The sequence below is a fragment of the Trachinotus anak genome, unplaced genomic scaffold (genome assembly GCF_046630095.1).
Source record: "Trachinotus anak isolate AG129_WGS33_773 ecotype Australia unplaced genomic scaffold, CSIRO_AGI_Tana_v1 ptg000016l, whole genome shotgun sequence".
NCBI classification, from domain to species: domain Eukaryota; kingdom Metazoa; phylum Chordata; class Actinopteri; order Carangiformes; family Carangidae; genus Trachinotus; species Trachinotus anak.
In genome coordinates this window covers 680,228-700,544 of record NW_027273867.1, presented here as the reverse complement: position 1 = coordinate 700,544, position 20,317 = coordinate 680,228, and the positions used below count along the sequence as shown (strand labels likewise).

At 40.5% G+C, this 20,317-nt stretch overlaps 2 long non-coding RNA genes across 2 annotated transcripts; one reads left to right on the top strand and one right to left on the bottom strand.

The window, feature by feature from the left end:
- The first annotated feature begins 2,208 nt into the window (after positions 1-2,208).
- LOC139634185 (uncharacterized) lies at positions 2,209-3,117 on the top strand. The gene is made up of 2 exons (XR_011693920.1): positions 2,209-3,035; positions 3,085-3,117. It is a non-coding gene; the product is annotated as an uncharacterized lncRNA (long non-coding RNA).
- Positions 3,118-18,003: 14,886 nt separating this feature from the next.
- On the bottom strand, positions 18,004-19,785 carry LOC139634071 (uncharacterized). Its single transcript, XR_011693898.1, has 2 exons — positions 19,646-19,785; positions 18,004-18,168 (listed from the first exon to the last, which is right to left on the bottom strand). It is a non-coding gene; the product is annotated as an uncharacterized lncRNA (long non-coding RNA).
- Positions 19,786-20,317: the final 532 nt, after the last annotated feature.

Sequence of the window (20,317 nt, the reverse complement as noted above, 5' to 3'; positions counted from 1 at the left end):
AAATGTCTGCACTGTAGTTGATTGTACTTTTTTGTCTGTTATGGCCGCGAATGGGACTTTGTGTTCTGTGTGTTTTTTTAGTTAAGTGAGAGACTCCTCAGTTTCCACCTTTTTAAAACATGGACAGAGTTTCTCTCCGACCAGTGCAACCTCAAGAAACTAGCTTAACGAGTCAAACCTCTCAAAATTAGGTCATTGATGACCCGGGTATGAACATAAAAAGTTTTGAAGTTTTTATGAAGGTGTAATTGCTTGGACCACTGTTATTCATATTCATATAAATGCATCCTTCTTTCATGTGTAGCTCATTTGTTTTACATACAAGTGGGTGCTCCTCACAGTAATGGTTCTAACAGTCATATTTTAGCCCACTACTTCAATTCAATTCAATTTTATTTGTATGACGCAATATCATAATATACATTACCTCTCACCGTACTTTGTTATAGAGAAAAACCCAACAGTTCCCACAAAGAGCAGCACTTGGCAACAGGGGGGAGGAAAAACTCTTTAAGGCTGACCTTAAAACTGTCCTCTTTGCTAAAGAGTCAAAGGTTAAAGGTAGAGAGGGCATCTGCATCCCGAACCCACACTGGGAGCTGGTTCCACAGGAGAGGAGCCTGATAGCCGAAGGGTCTGCCCCCCATTCTGCTCTTACAAACTCTGGGAACCACAAGTAGACCTGTGTTTAGAGAGCGATGTGTCCTATTGGGAAAATAGGGAACTATAAGCTCTTTAAGGTACAATGGTGCTTGACCATTCATGGCTTTGTAGGTGAGGAGGAGGATTTTAATCTGTGCAATGTCACCTAAAATTAGGGAGTCATGCCTGCCAACCTCAGAAACTCAAAAGCTTCACAAAGATCACATAGATGTTGTTTCTGATCAGTATTCACTCAATCTGAGTGATTTTCTGTGCAATGTGACCTAAGAGAAGTACGACATACATGCCGACCTCAGAAACTGAAAAGTTTCACAAAGATCGCATAACTGTTGTTTCTGATCAGTATTCATTCAGTCTGAGTGATTTTCTGTGCAATGTGACATAAGAGTAGTAGGCCTACTACATACATGCCGACCTCAGGAACTGAAAAGTTTCACAAAGATCGCATAACTGTTTATTTAGTCAGACTGAGTGATTTTCTGTGCAATTTGAACTAAAAAGCAGGGATTCATACCTGTCAACGTCAAAAACTGAAAAGTTTCACAGAGAAACAGAGAAACAGAGAAACTGTTGTTTCTCATCAGTATTCAATCAATCTGAGTGATTTTCTGTGCAATGTGACCTAAAATTAGGGAATCATGCCTGCCGACCTCAGAAACTCAAAAGTTTCACAAAGATCGCTTAACTGTTGTTTCTGATCAGTATTTACTAAATCTGAGTGTTTTTCTGTGCAATGTGACCTAAGAGTAGTACGACATACATGCTGACCTCAGAAACTGAAAAGTTTCACAAAGATCGCATAACTGTTGTTTCTGATTAGTATTTAGTCAGACTGAGTGATTTTCTGTCCAATGTGACCTAAAGGCAGGGAGTCATGCCTGCCGACCTCAAAAACTCAGAACCTTCACAAATATCACATAACTGTTGTTTCTGATCAGTATTCACTCAATCTGAGTGATTTTTTCTGCAATGTGACCTAAAAGCGAGGAGTCATACCTGTCGACCTCAGAACCTCAAATACATAACACAAATCACTCTTGATCCTGACCAGTATTCACTTAATGTTTTGTACTTCACTTTGTATGGGTCAAAAAAATTACAATGTACAGGGCGGCCCAGAAACTCAAGTGGTTGGGGCGTGTACCATGTGAGCGCAAGACGCTCTTACCAGGCAGTCACCGATTTGACTATCGACCGGCCCGACTCTTGCCTGCATGTCTTTCTCCACTCTCTAACCCTTTTCCTGTCACTTTCCACTTTTCTATAATAAAGGCACAAAAAGTCCCAAAAAATAATTAAGGAAGAATGGAATGGAATGAAAGAATATGTAGTATCTGAAGTTCTATAGGATATGTAACTTTATGGGTTTGGTATGTTTAGATAGGAGCTCCAGGTCAGAGGATGCACTGGGAGATGGGTGCTTCTCTGTTTAGGAAAATGTGGCCTTTTTTGGTCTTAGGTCTAGGGGTTTTGGGAGATGACTGTCTCTCTGAATGAGGCCTTTTATGGTATGGATCATATATGTTGCCTTAGGTTCATGAAGACAACCAACCCATATAGACGGGGAGTTAGAGCAGTTATTCAGAGGAGAATCATATTGGCTTCGACTCCTCTCTCAGGCAACCCAGGGTGCTTGATTTGATGCTGGACTTCTTTGTAATAAACCTCTTTATATACAAGCAAGACGGTGTCAGCGGAGTTTTCTTCATCATCATCACATCATTGCTGTTTAATAAACAACGAGAATTTTGGCGTCACGAAGTCCGGACGTGTTGTGACCTGCGGCGTCTCCGACAACTTCAGCGCACCTACTTCCGCACCAGGCCGGCAAATACGGTGAGCATTTCTCACATGATTGGGCGCTGGTTTGTTCGTTGAGGCTGTTGTGTGTTTGCTGTCTGATCACACCGTAAAGAATCATCTGTGTGGTTGTGCCATGATGTGTTGATGTGTGGAGCGATGCTCCGTTCTAAATTGGGTTTTATTGCGTTGTGAACAACGCAACAGATGGGGAGTATAATAGAGAAATTAGAGAATAAAAGTTGAAGTAAAAGAAGTGAAGAAAATAAGAAGTTGAAGTAAAAAGTGTAGAATAGCCTAATTAGTAACGATAAGGTGAGCTAAACAACACCATGTGAGATTCATGAAGATTGGGCCCTCAGCTTCTTAACAGCAAGACATGTGTATATTAGTCACTGCGTGAAAGTTGGCTTTGAGGAATAGTCGGATTTGGTTGAAAAAAAAAAAAGAGGAAATAACAACCCTCGGCCCAGGGGAAATTGGAAAGATGAAAAAAGAGACAAGGTAAAAGAGAAGATAAAGGTAAAGAGAAAAAGAGAAGATAAAGAAAATAGAGAAGACAAGAGGAAAAAGTAAAGAGACAATAGAAGAATAGAGAGAAATGAGAAAATAAGAGTAAAGAATAAAAGAGAAATAGGAATAAAGGAAAAGAGAGAATAAGAGTTAAAGAAAGAAGCCGCAGATTTGGACAGAAGACCTCTGGGAGGCGGCTTTAGACAGGCCTAAAATCCTGGAACATCACTAGGTGAATTTCGGGTCAGTTCTAGGAACTGGAGGTGTAGAAAGGAAAATTCAATTGTAAGTTCCCACTCGAACACTAGTTGACGAACAGTGGCTGAAGCAGCCTCTCATTGAATATCTACACCTCATAAGGTAGCATAAATTTAGAAGGAAAAAAGAGAGAAAAGAAGCAGTGAAAAGCATGCTATAGGAAAAGTATGAATGAGTTGGCTTTGAGAATTTGGGATTGAATGCTGCTTGTGTTTTTTGGGATGATGCTGAATTTGCTGTGTGTGAGTTTGCTCTGTGCCATTGTTCGTTGGATGATCGGTCTCTGCCTGTGTGTCTGTGTGTGTGTGGAGCACTGTCTCAGCTGTGTTCCAGCTGTGTGTGAAAGGCTGCGGAGTGGGTTGGTTAATGTGGTTTGTGTTAATGTGATAGATTTCATATTGAATAGGCATATATAGGTTGTGGTTGAGAACAGGAGATTTAGTAATTTATAAGGAAAAATATTTTGTCATTTAGTGTTAAAAAATATGAGCCTCAAATAAGGGGACTTTATACATTTGAATAAAACAATATGAGCCTCAAAAATAAGAGGACTTTATATATGTGATTAAAACTTATGAGCCTTTGAGGAGGACTTTGATAAGATCTATGAGCCTCTTTCGAGGGGACGTTTTCAAATCTGTAAGAACGTATGAGCCCCAAAAAGGACATATATGATTTATAAGAGAACTGGAGAGATCAGTGAGGATATTTGTGTGCATAAGCATGGGTAAAAAGACTTAATAAGTAATAGAAAGAGAAATAAAATAAAATCTTTTGATGTTGTTTATTGATTTTGGAATGTGAGTTTTGATTAAGAATTAGTGAATTGATTGGTTGATAAAGAGATGTGCAGTTCTTCTCTGTCTTTCTTTCTTGCTGCCTGTGAGTTTCTCAGTGAGTCTGTGTGAGTGTGTATGATTGTATGAAGTGGATTTGTCCGTTTAATGAACATATAGTCTTATCCAAAATAGCGGAGAAGATAGATTTAACTATTAGCGGATGTTCTGTATTTTTGGTTGTTGACTGAGATTCTGCTTTGGCTTGTGTGTGTTCTTTGTTTCTGACTCCGTGCTTTGCTATATGGAGTCTATCTGATCTTGGGGGGGGGGGGGGGGGGGGGGGGGGGGGGGTATACAGAGATTGGGCTAGATGTTCACTCTCTGAGAGCTAGAATATAATGGAAGTTCTTGCTAATTTTAAGAGGTGGAGCAAGGGGGGATACCCCACATAGAATGCAAATAAGATGGCTCTCCCTAATAGGAGGAGTGGTGAGGGTGCTCTCTCCCTTCTCTCCTTGTAGTAGTGCAATGGAGAAAGATGTTAGATCATTATGATTTAGTTCTGATAGTAGTTTGACAGTTTTTAGGATATTCGAATCACTGTAAAGTAAAAAGAGTACTAGGAAATACAGCTTGTGGGTAATAATATACTATTGGAAGATTTAAGATGTTATTAGAGTAAAACAAACTAAAATTTCTAAATTGATAATGTATTGTATGAAGTCACAACTTGGTCTTTATTAATAGTTGTAGTTTAAAAGAAGGAAAACATCTGGTGTAGATAAAAAATGACCTAAGTGTTGGCAGATAATGTACGTAAATCATGCTGAATTGTTTATTGTGTTGTGTGAGAGCATGAGGAGGAGAGAGAGGACGGAGTGCGTCTGAATTGGGATCTTCCAAAGCACAGATGAGAAGGCAGCTGGCCAGTGCGTCACATGGATTGAGGCTTGCTGACGACAGAGTGTGCAGCTCCTGAATCCAGTCTGATCAAGGCTAGTGCGGTTTTATCCACAAACTGTTTTAACAAATACCTGCATTTTAAACATTTGTGTGTACACTCATTTATAGCCATTGTTGTTGATACACATTTAGGTTGCTCTCACTTATAGGCTGTCATAAGAATATTTCTCAATTTGGGGTTAATAGAATACCTCCATCTGTCTACATATACAAAAGATAATACATGCTGTAGTTATTTAGAAGAGAAGCTTGGCAACGGACTGACCAGTTAATGCATTAATTAATTAATGGAGTATAATTATTTGGTTTAAATACTGTCGAGAGTTACAAATGTGAGTTTTATTGACTGTGTATGGTTTATTCTGATCTGAGCTGCATTGGGGATTCAATATTGAAATTATTTGATGATTTTAAAATGAGTGTGAGCATTGGGTGAAAATTAGGTGATTGTCTTGTCACGAAGGGAAATACATTTGGTGATAGTTTGTCCCTTGTGGGAGTGTGTGACCTTTTGAGCTTTTATACGGATTGGACTTTCTTTTTATTTGTAGGATAGTTGGGGAAGTTTTAATTAAAATTTGATAGATTATTTGTGTGTTTAGCCAATAGCATATGTGAATTGCTATTCAAAAGATAAAAAAATTCTGTTGCCATGGCTGCCTTGGTGTTTTGGTGCGCATTTTTTTGCCTTATTTTCTTTATAAATCCAGTTTTCTGCTTTGGTTTCCGGAGCTCTTTCACCAGAGAAGAGCTCATTAATATCAGAGAAACAACTCCAGTGGATTTTTTTCCTACTTTTCTCGACTCATCTGTGGGATTATTGGACATTTTGGTCAGAGGTGCACTGACCGTTGCTCTCGCAGTGAAACGCCGGAGGAGAGGAAAACGTGCCAGTGCGCACTCCGCACACCTCTCCCAGGTATCTTTCTCTCCAACGTGCGTTCACTGCCCAACAAACTGGATGAACTTCAGCTACTGGTGCAGAAGAACAGAGACTTTTCCTCATCTTCCGTCCTGTGCTTCACGGAGACGTGGCTGTGTGGATCGATTCCGAACTCTGCGCTGGAGCTGGCCGGCTTCCAACTCTTCAGAGCGGATCGCGACACAGAGCTGTCCGGCAAAACCAAAGGTGGAGGAATCTGCTTTTATGCAAACAGTGGCTGGTGCAAAGACGTGACAGTGATCCTGCAGCACTGTTCTCCTGACCTGGAGACTTTCATCATAAACTGCAGGCCCTTCTACTCCCCCCGTGAGTTCACCTCAATCATCCTGGTCGGTGTTTACATCCCACCACAGGCAAACGTGCAGGAGGCACAGCGGGCGCTCGCAGACCAGATACTGTGTGTGGAGCAGACCAACCCGGACTCCGTAGTTATTGTCCTTGGTGACTTTAACAAAGGTGACCTCAGTCATGAACTGCCCAAATACAGACAGTTTGTTAATTGCCCGACCAGAGAGGGGAACTGACCACTGTTACACCACAATCAGTGGTGCTTATCACGCCGTCCCCCGGGCTGCACTGGGCCACTCTGACCATGTCATGGTCCACCTGATTCCCACATACAGGCAGAAACTAAAACTGTGTAAACCTGTTGCGAAGACATCAAAGCAGTGGAGCAGTGAAGCCATAGAGGATCTTCGGGCATGTTTGGATTGCACTGACTGGGAGGTGTTCAGGACTGTTTCCAACAGTCTGGATGAGTTCACAGAGGCTGTGACGTCATACATCAGCTTCTGTGAGGACTGCTGTATCCCATCACGCACCAGGGTGAGTTATAACAATGACAAACCCTGGTTCACAGCTAAGCTCAGTCAGCTCAGGAGGCAAAAGGAGGAAGCTTTCAGGAGTGGGGACAGGGACAAGTTTAAAGAGTCCAAGTACAGGTTTAGCAAGGCGGTGAGAGAAGCTCACGACTGTACTCTGAGAAACTTCAGCTCCAGTTCTCAGCCAATGACTCTGCTTCTGTCTGGAAAGGGCTCAGAAAGATCACAAACTACAAACCTAAACCCCCCCTCTCCATTAACGACTTCCGTCTGGCCAACGATCTGAATGAGTTCTACTGCCGCTTTGAAAGACAGTGGGACAAGCCTGACACTAACCTCCACATCAGAGCCACATCAGAACCCCCCTCCTCCCCTACCAAAGGAACGTCTCTCTCTATCCTGGAGAGAGATGTCAACAGGCTTTTTAAGAAGCAGAACCCCCACAAAGCAGCCGGTCCTGACTCTGTCTCTCCATCATCCCTGAAGCACTGTGCTGATCAGCTGTCTCCAGTGTTCACGGACATCTTCAACACCTCACTGGAGACCTGCCACGTGCCAGCCTGCTTAAAATCCTCCACCATCATCCCTGTCCCCAAAAAACCAAGGCCCACAGGACTATCTCAAATCCATCACTGACCCACTCCTGGACCCCCTGCAGTTCGCCTACAGAGCCAACAGGTCTGTAGACGACGCCGTCAACATGGCTCTCCACTTCATCCTCCAGCACCTGGACTCCTCAGGGACCTATGCCAGGATCCTGTTTGTGGACTTCAGCTCTGCCTTCAACACCATCATCCCGGCTCTGCTGCAGGACCAGCTCTCCCAGCTGAGCGTGCCTGACTCCACCTGCAGGTGGATCACCGACTTCCTGTCTGACAGGAGGCAGCACGTGAAGCTAGGAAAGCACGTGTCTGACTCCCAGACCATCAGCACTGGATCCCCGCAAGGCTGCGTTCTTTCTCCTCTGCTCTTCTCCCTGTACACCAACACCTGCACCTCCAGCCATCAGTCTGTCAAGCTCCTGAAGTTTGCAGACGACACCACTCTCATTGGACTCATCTCTGATGGCGATGAGTCTGCCTACAGGTGGGAGACTGAGCGTCTGGTGACCTGGTGCAGGCAGAACAACCTAGAGCTAAACGCTCTGAAGACAGTGGAAATGATAGTGGACTTCAGGAAGAGCCCAGCCCCACCCACCCCCATCTCCCTGTGTGACTCCCCCGTGGCTACCGTGGAGCATTTTCGCTTCTTGGGAACCACCATCACACAGGATCTCAAATGGGAGCTAAACATCAGCTCCCTCATCAAAAAAGCTCAGCAGAGGATGTATTTCCTGAGGCAATTGAAGAAGTTCAACCTGCCAAGGACTATGATGGTGAACTTCTACACCTCTATCATTGAGTCCATCCTCACCTCCTCCATCACCATCTGGTACGCTGCTGCCACGGAGAGGGACAATAACAGACTGCAGCGTATCATCCACTCTGCTGAGAAGGTGATTGGCTGCAATCTTCCGTCCCTCCAGGACCTGTACGCCTCAAGGACTCTGAGGCGTGCAGGGAAGATTGTAGCTGACTCCTCCCACCCTGGACACAAACTCTTTGAGACACTCCCCTCTGGCAGGAGGCTGCGGTCCTTCAGGACCAAAACCTCTCGCCACAAAAATAGCTTCTTCCCATCTGCTATTAGCCTCATCAACAAGGCTAGAGAGCCCCACTGTTGCTGATCAATTGCACCAATCACCAGAAAAAATTCCTTGTATGTGAAAACATACTTGGCAATAAAACTGATTCTGATTCTGATTCTGATTCTGATGTGGACTCAGTGTTGTGATTTTGGTTTATATTAATAAGTCTTTTGATTCTTTTGAAGTTGGCAAATTTATTTCATTTTACTTGTATTGACCGTGGCAAAATAGTGGCTTATAAATAATCTAAATAACTTTTAATTAGTCTTAATAATTAGTCTTAATTTACAACAAGGAAACATAAGGGAACCATTACAATGTCGAAAATGGACACTAAAATTCCGAAAGTAATTACTCCTGTTGATGTAGTACAGAAGAATAACCCCTTAATTAAAGTCATTGCAAAGATGTCAGAGAAATGGCATAAGCACTGGCCTGAAATTGACCAACCAGGGCCAGTGGAGGGGACTCTTAACCCAGATGTAATTAAAATAATGCAGGTGCTTGTGTCCACGTATAAGGCGGACCAAAACAAGGGTAAAAAGGGGGTAAAACGTAAAGAAAAGAGACAAATAGAACTTGGCATTCTCCAGTTGTTTGAAAATGAGGGACAGAAATTGATAAAAGGTGTAAAAGATAAGAGAGATAGAGGTGCAGCAGAAATAGGAAAAAAATGCAAAAGAAATGGAAAAATTAATGGCAGAAATTAATGCACCTTTCTCACATATGGATCCAGTAAAGAGACCCCCACCTTATGAGAAGGAGGTGAAGTTTAAGGAAATTTATCCCCAGCTCCCAGTGATCAGTCAGGAGGGTAAATATCATATCAGAGATGAGGATGAGTGAATAATAGAAGTGGGACAAGCAGAAACAACTATAAAGATGTATCCAAGCTCCAAAAGACAGAAGAAAACAGCACATCTGGAAACTAAGGATGGACTGAGAATCAGGAGGATGGAATGATGATCAGAGTGAGGATCAGCGATTCATTAAGATTATGATCTCTGCTCAAGGACAGGGACAGCCACAAACTGTGCGGATGACACATGAGCCAATTTGCAGCGCTAAGATGGACTCGTTCCAGAATGTTTGTGGTCTCGGCATAGTACCTATATGGGACTTGTGAAGTCAGCCCAACCAGTGAAAGTTGAACTCCGACCAGGAACCACACCTCCTTGGAAGAACCAGTATCCACTGAGAGAAGAGGCAATCCGAGGGATTGAACCACAAATTGAAGGCCTTTTGAAAGCAGATGTTTTGAAGATAACACAGAATCCTCAGAGTAATACGCCTTTGTTGCCTGTGAAGAAGCCAGATGATTCTTATCGTTTGGTACATGATTTGAGAGCGGTGAATGAAGTGGTAGCTGATTTTCCAGCAGAAGTGCCAGATCCGCATACTTTGTTAGCCCAAATTCCTCCAGATGCGACACAAGGGTTCAAACACAGTCCTCACATTTTCAGTAAAGTATTGAGGGATGATTTGGCAGGGATAGATCAGATATTAAAAAGCACTGGTGTTCAATATGTGGATGACCTTATCATTTGTTCATCAGATGAGGAAACATGTCATAAGGATTCAATTAAATTGTTACAGATACTGGCAGAAAAGGGACACAAGGCTTCTCAGAAGAAGCTGCAGTATTGTCAGGAGAAGGTAGTTTATTTAGGCCAGACAATAATGCAGGGACACAGAAGCATTTCTGACAGTCATTTAGAAGCTATTAGTAAGGCTCCAAAGCCCAGAACAGTCAGAGAGATGATGACATTTCTTGGTATTGCTGGTTATTCCTCAGCATGGGTAGAGGATTATGCTAGTTTAAAAGGGCCTTTGAGGGCTATGATTGGGAATGCTCAACTTCATTGTAATCTTTCCTGGACGCAGGATGGTCTTTTGGCATTTGAGACGATCAAACAGAGGTTACAAGAGGTTCCAGCGCTAGTGCTTCCAGACTACTCTAAGAATTTCTTGTTGTATGTGTCTACTTCTACTGGGGGTAAATATGCATGTGCAGTTCTTTGTCAGCCAACAGGTACGGGGACAAGTCCTCAACCTATTTCTTACTACTCTACTGCCTATTCAGAAGTAGAGCTGGGGCTACAGAGCAATGGTGGGAGTTTCTCTAATGTACGACAAGGCATCATCTGTCACGATGGGTTATCCGGTGACAATTCTTACTCATCATGGTCTTAGAAATCTCTTGAACTATGGCAAATAGTGAGTGCTGGCTATGCAGTAGTAAAAGCCCAAGGAACTGAATTTGTTGTTGAGAAGGCTGAAGTAGTACCACAGCCTGCATCTGCACAGCTTGCTGAACTTGTGGGGCTAACTGAAGCGTGTTTGTTGGCGGAAGGTAAGCGAGTGACAATATATACAGACTCTGCATATGCACATAATGTGTGTCACTTGTTTGGATCAGTGTGGAAAAACCGAGGGTTTAAGAAAACGGATGGTTCTCCAATACAGGCTCATGCTCAAATAATGAAACTGTTGCATGCTATGATGAAGCCTAAAGAAATAGCAATAGCTAAATGCGCAGCACATAAAATGGATGTGTCAAAGGTCACACAAGGGAATAAAGCGGCTGATGAAACTGCAAAAGCAGTCACAGGAGCAGACAAATTGGGGTAAGTTCTTCTGGTAATTTGGAAGATAAAATTACACTTAGGGATGTGATTTCAATGCAGGAAGCTGTTCCTGCAATGGATAAACAGTTGTGGCTAGACAGAGGTGCCACCCAAGATTCTGTTGGTCTTTGGAGAAATCATGAGGGACTGATAGTAGCACCTCCAGACCTGTTAGGTCTCATGTTGCAAGGGGGGAAGTTAGGAGAAAGATTACAAAGGAATATGGTTTTTGGGCACCATATTTACTTGAGCATTATGTGATCAGCAGGTGCACTATCTGTCTGAAAAATAATGTCCGGAGGGGTGTGATGGTTCCTCCTGGTCACATTCCAACTCCAAGGGGTCCTATGCGTGAGCTAGTTGTGGACTTTGTGGCTATAATAAAACCAGATGAAGGGAGATATATGCTAGTTGTTGTGGACAGGTTTTCGCGATGGCCTGAGGCTTGTCCAACAAAGCAGAAGGATACTCAGTCTGTTGCCAAGTTTTTGTGTAGAGAGGTCATAAGCAGGTGGGGACTTCCAGACAGGATATCCTCAGACAATGGGAAGGAGTTTGTGGATAAAACAGTGAAATTGATTTTGCAAAAACTGGGAATTAAACAGTGTCTTGGAGCAGTGTTAGTTCAGATTTTGGTAGCAGCTCTTCTATCATTGTGGGCGATGTTTTGTTTCTGTACGCTACTGTTGACCTTTGCGAAGGCTATGATATTGAGATGGGTTGGAGTTGTGATGCCTGGAGATCGAGTTCAGATGCCATTACTACATAGGACTGACACAGACAATGACGAGGAAGTGGTGATAGAAGGTGAACTGGTGGAGCAATATCCATTTTGAATATTTAATCCTATTATAGTTTTAATATTTATTTTTGTTATTATTTGGTTATTTAGTAGTTTCTTATGGTTTGGAGTGGTATGATTAAAGGGGGGAAATGGAAAAGGTGATTTATAACTAGGAATAATGTGAAAGTATGATATTGTGAATTTCACATCTACTTATAAGGTGCTAATCTGCATTTGATGTTTCAATTTGCATCTGTTGTTTTTGCAAAGATACTGTTTGGTGTTTTCTTTTCTTTCCTCCTAGAACGATACTGGGGGAAGACCACTGTGAGGGTGGTTGGTTGTTCAGGAACCCCGACGTTCTGAAGGGATTCAGACAAACAAATATGGACAATAAAAATGGACTGGCCAGATTTAAAACACCATCGACACTACACTGAAAGTCGACGCTGCTGAGGAGCTGCGGTGTGATGCATTTTTCTGTCTTCTCTTACATATATTTTTATAATATTGGATTTTGTTCTATTGTAATCTGTGATATTGATAGAGGACGTTTATAGTGATAATTTACTGATAATCTTAGCCAAACTATTATGTCTTGCTTAGTTTTTGAAGTTTCTTTATTATATGAATTTTAAATTTTATAAAATTTTCTTTGTTTTAATTGCTCGAAGAATGATGTTTCTGCTATTGAGTAAATACACTGGGATCTCAGATGTTTTCTTTTTTTCGGGGTGCTTAGGGATGTTGGTGCCATGTCCACTGGAAGGTGCGATGGGTCGAGCAGCCTGAATTTGGACATTGTTTTGATTTTATTATCTGAGGTTTCCACATGTATTTACTTAAGTTATATCCTTATACAAATTGTTAAAATTCCTCCTTTTTAATTGGTCTGGAGTACTATATGTGGTCGCCTACGGCAGAGGGGCCGTGAGAGCATTTTCCTGTCTAGATTGTTTGATGGATATTTCAGGACAGATAGCTGCCTGACAGGTTTTTCACTCTCGCACTCCATAAAGTTGCTGTATTGCTAAGGTTATGCTCTAGGAAGCACGCGTAGGAGGAACTGTTATTTTTGTCACAACTGCAAACATGTATGGGTTACTTTTTTATTTTTCGAGACTCTGCGTAGTCTCGAAGCGGGGAAATATGTAGTATATGAAGTTCTATAGGATATGTAACTTTATGGGTTTGGTATATTTAGATAGGAGCTCCAGGTCAGAGGATGCACTGGGAGATGGGTGCTTCTCTGTTTAGGAAAATGTGGCCTTTTTTGGTCTTTGGTCTAGGGGTTTTGGGAGATGACTGTCTCTCTGAATGAGGCCTTTTATAGTATGGATCATATATGTTGTCTTAGGTTCATGAAGACAACCAACCCATATAGACGAGGAGTTAGAGCAGTTATAGGAGAATCATATTGGCTTCGACTCCTCTCTCAGGCAACCCAGGGTGCTTGAATTGATGCTGGACTTCTTTGTAATAAACCTCTTTATATACAAGCAAGATGGTGTCAGCGGAGTTTTCGTCATCATCATCACATCATTGCTGTTTAATAAACAACAAATACAATGACAATAAATTGACATACAGTAGGCCTACAACTTGGTTGCAGTATAGTAAGGTTTCAGTTACTCACCCATTCCATGATGCTTGCTAATCCCCTGGAAGTGATAGAAATCTTGAGGAGGAAGGCATTGGCACTCCACTAGATACCTTGCACCTGCATGGGTACCTTTGCACTAGTAGTATGAGGAATGTTGATAGCTGCTTCAGACAGTCCTCACAGTTGATAGATGATTTTCCTATTCAATCATCCTCAGTGACAACCCCTGGTGGAGTGGGAAAGGGTGGCTTGGTATGTGGAGGCGTCATTTGATGGAGGTTTTATGTCAGCGATGTCATGAACTGTCTCATTTGCTGTGATTATTGGCAAATTGTCAATGCAAGGTGGTGCATCCAGCACTCCACCCATCATGTCAGAACATACATTATCACATTTAAAAATTACCATGCCGGTTCAGCTACTAATCATTCCACAGTCAAACTCATTTTGCTGCCTTTTTCTCTTGTTTCAAATGGGGTAACAGAGTGACTCTCTGTTACCTTCAGTCAGTCCCCGAAATTGTAATTTCCCATACAGAAATGTATTATCTGTTACATATGTCCCTATATCAAGAATGATGTTGCCATATATTTTAGTTATATAGTTGTATATATGTGACAATATCCCCTATATACTATTGTCACATATATACAGTTTATGAAGATATACGTGTATAACGTATATGATATACCCATAGTAAAATTTGTGCATGAGCATATATTAAAAATATCTTTATGATTTATTTTTATATGGTATAAGGCATTGCGACCATATATGTTTAGCAATATATATTTAATTTGTGTCTGTGTGTGTCTGTCTATCAGATAGATAGATAGATGGGATGGATATACCTGTATTTATGTAACATACATCTACAACATAAGCATTTATATATAAACATAGATATGTATATGGGGTAGACATATAGATCAACATATGAAATTGTTCCACTTTCTAATAGCATTCTTATATAATTTTTACATATTTGTATTTTATACATTTCTAATTCCACCTTTTATTTTGCACCCAGATTCAGCTGTTCTCATAGCACCTCTAGCTGTTGTAGTTGTAATGTTATACAGAAATGAATAATCACAAGTTCAACAGCAGATCATTTTAAATGACATTAAGCTCAAAGACTATTGTAATGCATACAAACTGTGCTCTGATGTTAAGACCAAAAGCACATTTAGCATATATTCTTTAATTATGCTATCCAAAAATGCAAAATTATATCACTAGATTTCAGTGTTAAGGCACACTTACATTCATCATTTTCGTAAAGGCATACTAACCGAAAAAGCTGTTATTGAATCACGAAACAGTTCCAGAACGACAGAGACAGAGCAACACCTGCCTGCACAGCAGCATGGGACTAAATTATATAAATTAAATTACAATAACTGATTTGTCACTTTCCCTGATGGTCTGAATAACGCTCTGCTGCTGTCATGTCTAGAGTGTCTTATGGAGCAGCAACGTCATCATTAGTTTTTTCTAACTGTATTTTTGTATCTCTCATTGAAACGACCAAATACAACACGGGAAGGGAGAGAATTTGTTAGTTTACCAAGGAAACATGGCTTTACTAAATACACAATGAATGTTAGGTCACGCAGAAATAAACTTTTGAAAACTTCTCACGGAGCAATTCATATTTTCATTAATTTTCCATGACGCTTATCAGAGGCCCGGTCACGGGGGTGGGGGCGCTGGAGCCAATCCTAGCTGACACTGGGCGAGGTGGGGTACACCCTCTGACTGTGATGGACAGGAAGAATGTTTTTTTTTTTAGGAATTTTTTGGGCATTTTTGCTTTTATTAGATAGGACAGTGAGTGACAGGAAAGGGGCAAAATGAGGCGTAATGACATGCACGAAAGAGTCGGGGCTGTCGGGAGTCGAACCGGCGACTCCGCTGCTAAAAAAAAAAAAAAAAAAAAAAAAAGCTTTCTGCGTCATATGCATTAACCACCCGGTTATCTGGTCACCTCTTTTTTTTCTCAATCGCTGCCACCAGACGCCCCTGGATCACACCTTTTCTTAATTTGGATGGTTAGTCTCTCTCTCCCACATGAAAACATCGCGCCGCCTCTTTGATCTGCCTGCCTCATCCCTTTAGAGCATCCTGCCACCAAATGCCCTGCAAGGCACTCGCATCTGTGCACTGTGTCGCCTCACCCTCTTTGCGCTGGAGGTAAATGTAATCTTGCTTGTTTAAGACATTTTACTTTCTTACCACCAGAGAATCTGAATTTGATTATGTCAAGTATTTATGGAGGAGTGCTTATGTTAGCTAGTTAACTTTTGCCCAAGTTACAGTTTAGTTAGCTAATGTTGGCTAGTTGATAGTGTATCATTTAATTATGGGTGATAGGTTGTGAGCAGTGAGACTGGTAGATTTTGTTGTAGAGATGGGGTGGACAGCACTAAGTATAGGTGACGGACCCGAGAAGCATTGAGACCATATCAGATCATGTCTGTTGCCACATTCTTTTAGCAATGTGAACGCAAATGTGTCCTGGGCCACACTAAAACTGCCTACTCAGTTGTCACAATGAAACCAGAATATTTGACTCTTTCAAGTGGCTAAAAGCTTATTTCATTTGAGCTGCGCCTCCGCACCCTCTCTCTCTGTTTCTCTCGGTCTCTCTCTGTCTTTCTGTCTCTCTTTCTCTCTCTCACACACACATACACACATACGCACACACACACACACACACACACACACACATACATTAGCAATGGACCCGTCAGTCTGTCTGACTGGCTAAATGCACAAGTGTTCATTTGCTTATTTGTTCATTTTACATCTGTCTACTTGTAAGACGCATGTTGTTGGCAGGTAATGAACAAGGCCATAGAGTTTATCAATGGCTGTGGTAGTTCAGTATGTCTTTTACCTTTTGAACAATTTCAAGGTATAATACTTGAGTTTTCCTTTTTTCTTTTTTCTTTTTTTTTTTAACCCTCTCTATTGTACTGCATTAAAAGACGTGAGAGATGTGGGATCCCTCACTTGCCCTTAATAAATAAAATTAATTGAGTAAATAAATAGATAGTAACAATAACGAAAAGATAATGGATAAATGAATGAATAATATTTCAAAATAGTATAATAACAGTAATGATAATAATTATAATGATAGTAATCAGTAATCTTAGGATACAGTCATCTTAAAATGACGCAGATGACTGAATACTGTTCAGTTGTGTGTTTTTGGTGAAGCTTTTGAGTTTGTGACGTCGGCAGATATCAAACATTAATCTTAGGATACAGTCAGCTTAAAATGACTGAATGTGAGTGAATACTGTTCAGAATCAACTGTTTTGCGTTTTTGGTGAAGCTTTTGAGTTTTTGACGTCGGCAGATATCAAACAGGAATCTTAGGATACAGTCAGCTTAAAATGACTGAATGTGAGTGAATACTGTTCAGTTGTGTGTTTTTGGTGAAGCTATTGAGTTTTTGACGTCACAGATATCAAACAGTAATCTTAGGATACAGTCATCTTAAAATGACGCAGATGACTGAAAACTGTTCAGTTGTGTGTTTTTGGTGAAGCTTTTGAGGTTTTGACGTCGGCAGATATCAAACAGTAATCTTAGGATACAGTCAGCTTAAAATGACTCAGATGAGTTAATTGTTCAGTTGTGCGTTTTTGGTGAAGCTTTTGAGTTTTTGACGTCGGCAGATATCAAACAGGAATCTTAGGATACAGTCATCTTAAAATGACGCAGATGACTCAATACTGTTCAGTTGTGTGTTTTTGGTGAAGCTTTTGAGTTTGTAACGTCGGCAGATATCAAACATTAATCTTAGGATACAGTCAGCTTAAAATGACTGAATGTGAGTTAATACTGTTCAGAATCAACTGTTTTGCGTTTTTGGTGAAGCTTTTGAGTTTTTGACGTCGGCATATATCAAACAGTAATCTTAGGATACAGTCAGTTTAAAATGACTGAATGTGAGTGAATACTGTTCAGTTGTGTGTTTTTGGTGAAGCTTTTGAGTTTGTGACGTCGGCAGATATCAAACAGTAATCTTAGGATACAGTCAGCTTAAAATGACTGAATGTGAGTGAATACTGTTCAGAATCAACTGTTTTGCGTTTTTGGTGAAGCTTTTGAGTTTTTGACGTCGGCAGATATCAAACAAGAATCTTAGGATACAGTCAGCTTAAAATGACTGAATGTGAGTGAATACTGTTCAGTTGTGTGTTTTTGGTGAAGCTTTTGAGTTTTTGACGTCGGCAGATATCAAACATTAATCTTAGGATACAGTCATCTTAAAATGACTCAGATGAGTTAATACTGTTCAGTTGTGTGTTTTTGGTGAAGCTTTTGAGATTTTGACGTCGCAGATATCAAACAGTAATCTTACGATACAGTCAGTTTAAAATGACTGAATGTGAGTGAATACTGTTCAGTTGTGTGTTTTTGGTGAAGCTTTTGAGTTTTTGACGTCGGCAGATATCAAACATTAATCTTAGGATACAGTCAGTTTAAAATGACTCAGATGAGTGAATACTGTTCAGTTGTGCGTTTTTGGTGAAGCTTTTGAGTTTTTGACGTCGGCAGATATCAAACAGTAATCTTAGGATACAGTCAGCTTAAAATGACTCAGATGAGTGAATACTGTTCAGTTGTGCGTTTTTGGTGAAGCTTTTGAGTTTTTGACGTCGGCAGATATCAAATAGTAATCTTAGGATACAGTCAGCTTAAAATGACTCAGATGAGTTAATTGTTCAGCTTCACCAAAAACGCACAACTGAACAGTATTCACTCACATTCAGTCATTTTAAGCTGACTGTATCCTAAGATTACTGTTTGATATCTGTGACGTCAAAAACTCAAAAGCTTCACCAAAACCGCACAACTGAACAGTATTCACTCATCTGAGTCATTTTAAACTGACTGTATCCTAAGATTACTGTTTGATATCTGCCGACGTCAAAAACTCAAAAGCTTCACCAAAAAAGCACAACTGAATAGTATTCACTCATCTGAGTCATTTTAAGCTGACTGTATCCTAAGATTACTGTTTGATATCTGTGACGTCAAAAACTCAAAAGCTTCACCAAAACCGCACAACTGAACAGTATTCACTCACATTCAGTCATTTTAACTGACTGTATCCTAAGATTACTGTTTGATATCTGTGACGTCAAAAACTCAAAAGCTTCACCAAAACCGCACAACTGAACAGTATTCACTCACATTCAGTCATTTTAACTGACTGTATCCTAAGATTAATGTTTGATTATGCCGACGTCAAAAACTCAAAAGCTTCACCAAAAACGCAAAACCGTTGAATCTGAACAGTATTCACTCACATTCAGTCATTTTAAGCTGACTGTATCCTAATATTACTGTTTGATATCTGCCGACATCAAAAACTCAAAAGCTTCACCAAAACCGCACAACTGAACAGTATTCACTCATCTGAGTCATTTTAAACTGACTGTATCCTAAGATTACTGTTTGATATCTGCCGACGTCAAAAACTCAAAAGCTTCACCAAAAAAGCACAACTGAATAGTATTCACTCATCTGAGTCATTTTAAGCTGACTGTATCCTAAGATTACTGTTTGATATCTGTGACGTCAAAAACTCAAAAGCTTCACCAAAACCGCACAACTGAACAGTATTCACTCACATTCAGTCATTTTAACTGACTGTATCCTAAGATTACTGTTTGATATCTGTGACGTCAAAAACTCAAAAGCTTCACCAAAACCGCACAACTGAACAGTATTCACTCACATTCAGTCATTTTAACTGACTGTATCCTAAGATTAATGTTTGATTATGCCGACGTCAAAAACTCAAAAGCTTCACCAAAAACGCACAACTGAATAGTATTCACTCACATTCAGTCATTTTAAGCTGACTGTATCCTAAGATTAATGTTTGATATCTTCCGACGTCAAAAACTCAAAAGCTTCACCAAAACCGCACAACTGAACAGTATTCACTCATCTGAGTCATTTTAAGCTGACTATATCCTAAGATTACTGTTTGATATCTGCCGACGTCAAAAACTCAAACGCTTCACCAAAAACGGACAACTGAACAGTATTTACTCATCTGAGTCATTTTAAACTGACTGTATCCTAAAAGTTGTGCGGTTTTGGTGAAGCTTTTGAGTTTTTGACGTCACAGATATCAAACAGTAATCTTAGGATACAGTCAGTTAAAATGACTGAATGTGAGTGAATACTGTTCAGTTGTGCGGTTTTGGTGAAGCTTTTGAGTTTTTGACGTCACAGATATCAAACAGTAATCTTAGGATACAGTCAGCTTAAAATGACTCAGATGAGTGAATACTGTTCAGTTGTGCGTTTTTGGTGAAGCTTTTGAGTTTTTGACGTCGGCAGATATCAAATAGTAATCTTAGGATACAGTCAGCTTAAAATGACTCAGATGAGTTAATTGTTCAGCTTCACCAAAAACGCACAACTGAACAGTATTCACTCACATTCAGTCATTTTAAGCTGACTGTGTCCTAAGATTACTGTTTGATATCTGTGACGTCAAAAACTCAAAAGCTTCACCAAAAACGCACAACTGAACAGTATTCACTCACATTCAGTCATTTTAACTGACTGTATCCTAAGATTAATGTTTGATTATGCCGACGTCAAAAACTCAAAAGCTTCACCAAAAACGCACAACTGAACAGTATTCACTCATCTGAGTCATTTTAAGCTGACTATATCCTAAGATTAATGTTTGATATCTGCCGACGTCAAAAACTCAAAAGCTTCACCAAAAACCCCCAACTGAATAGTATTCACTCACATTCAGTCATTTTAAGCTGACTGTATCCTAAGATTACTGTTTGATATCTGTGACGTCAAAAACTCAAAAGCTTC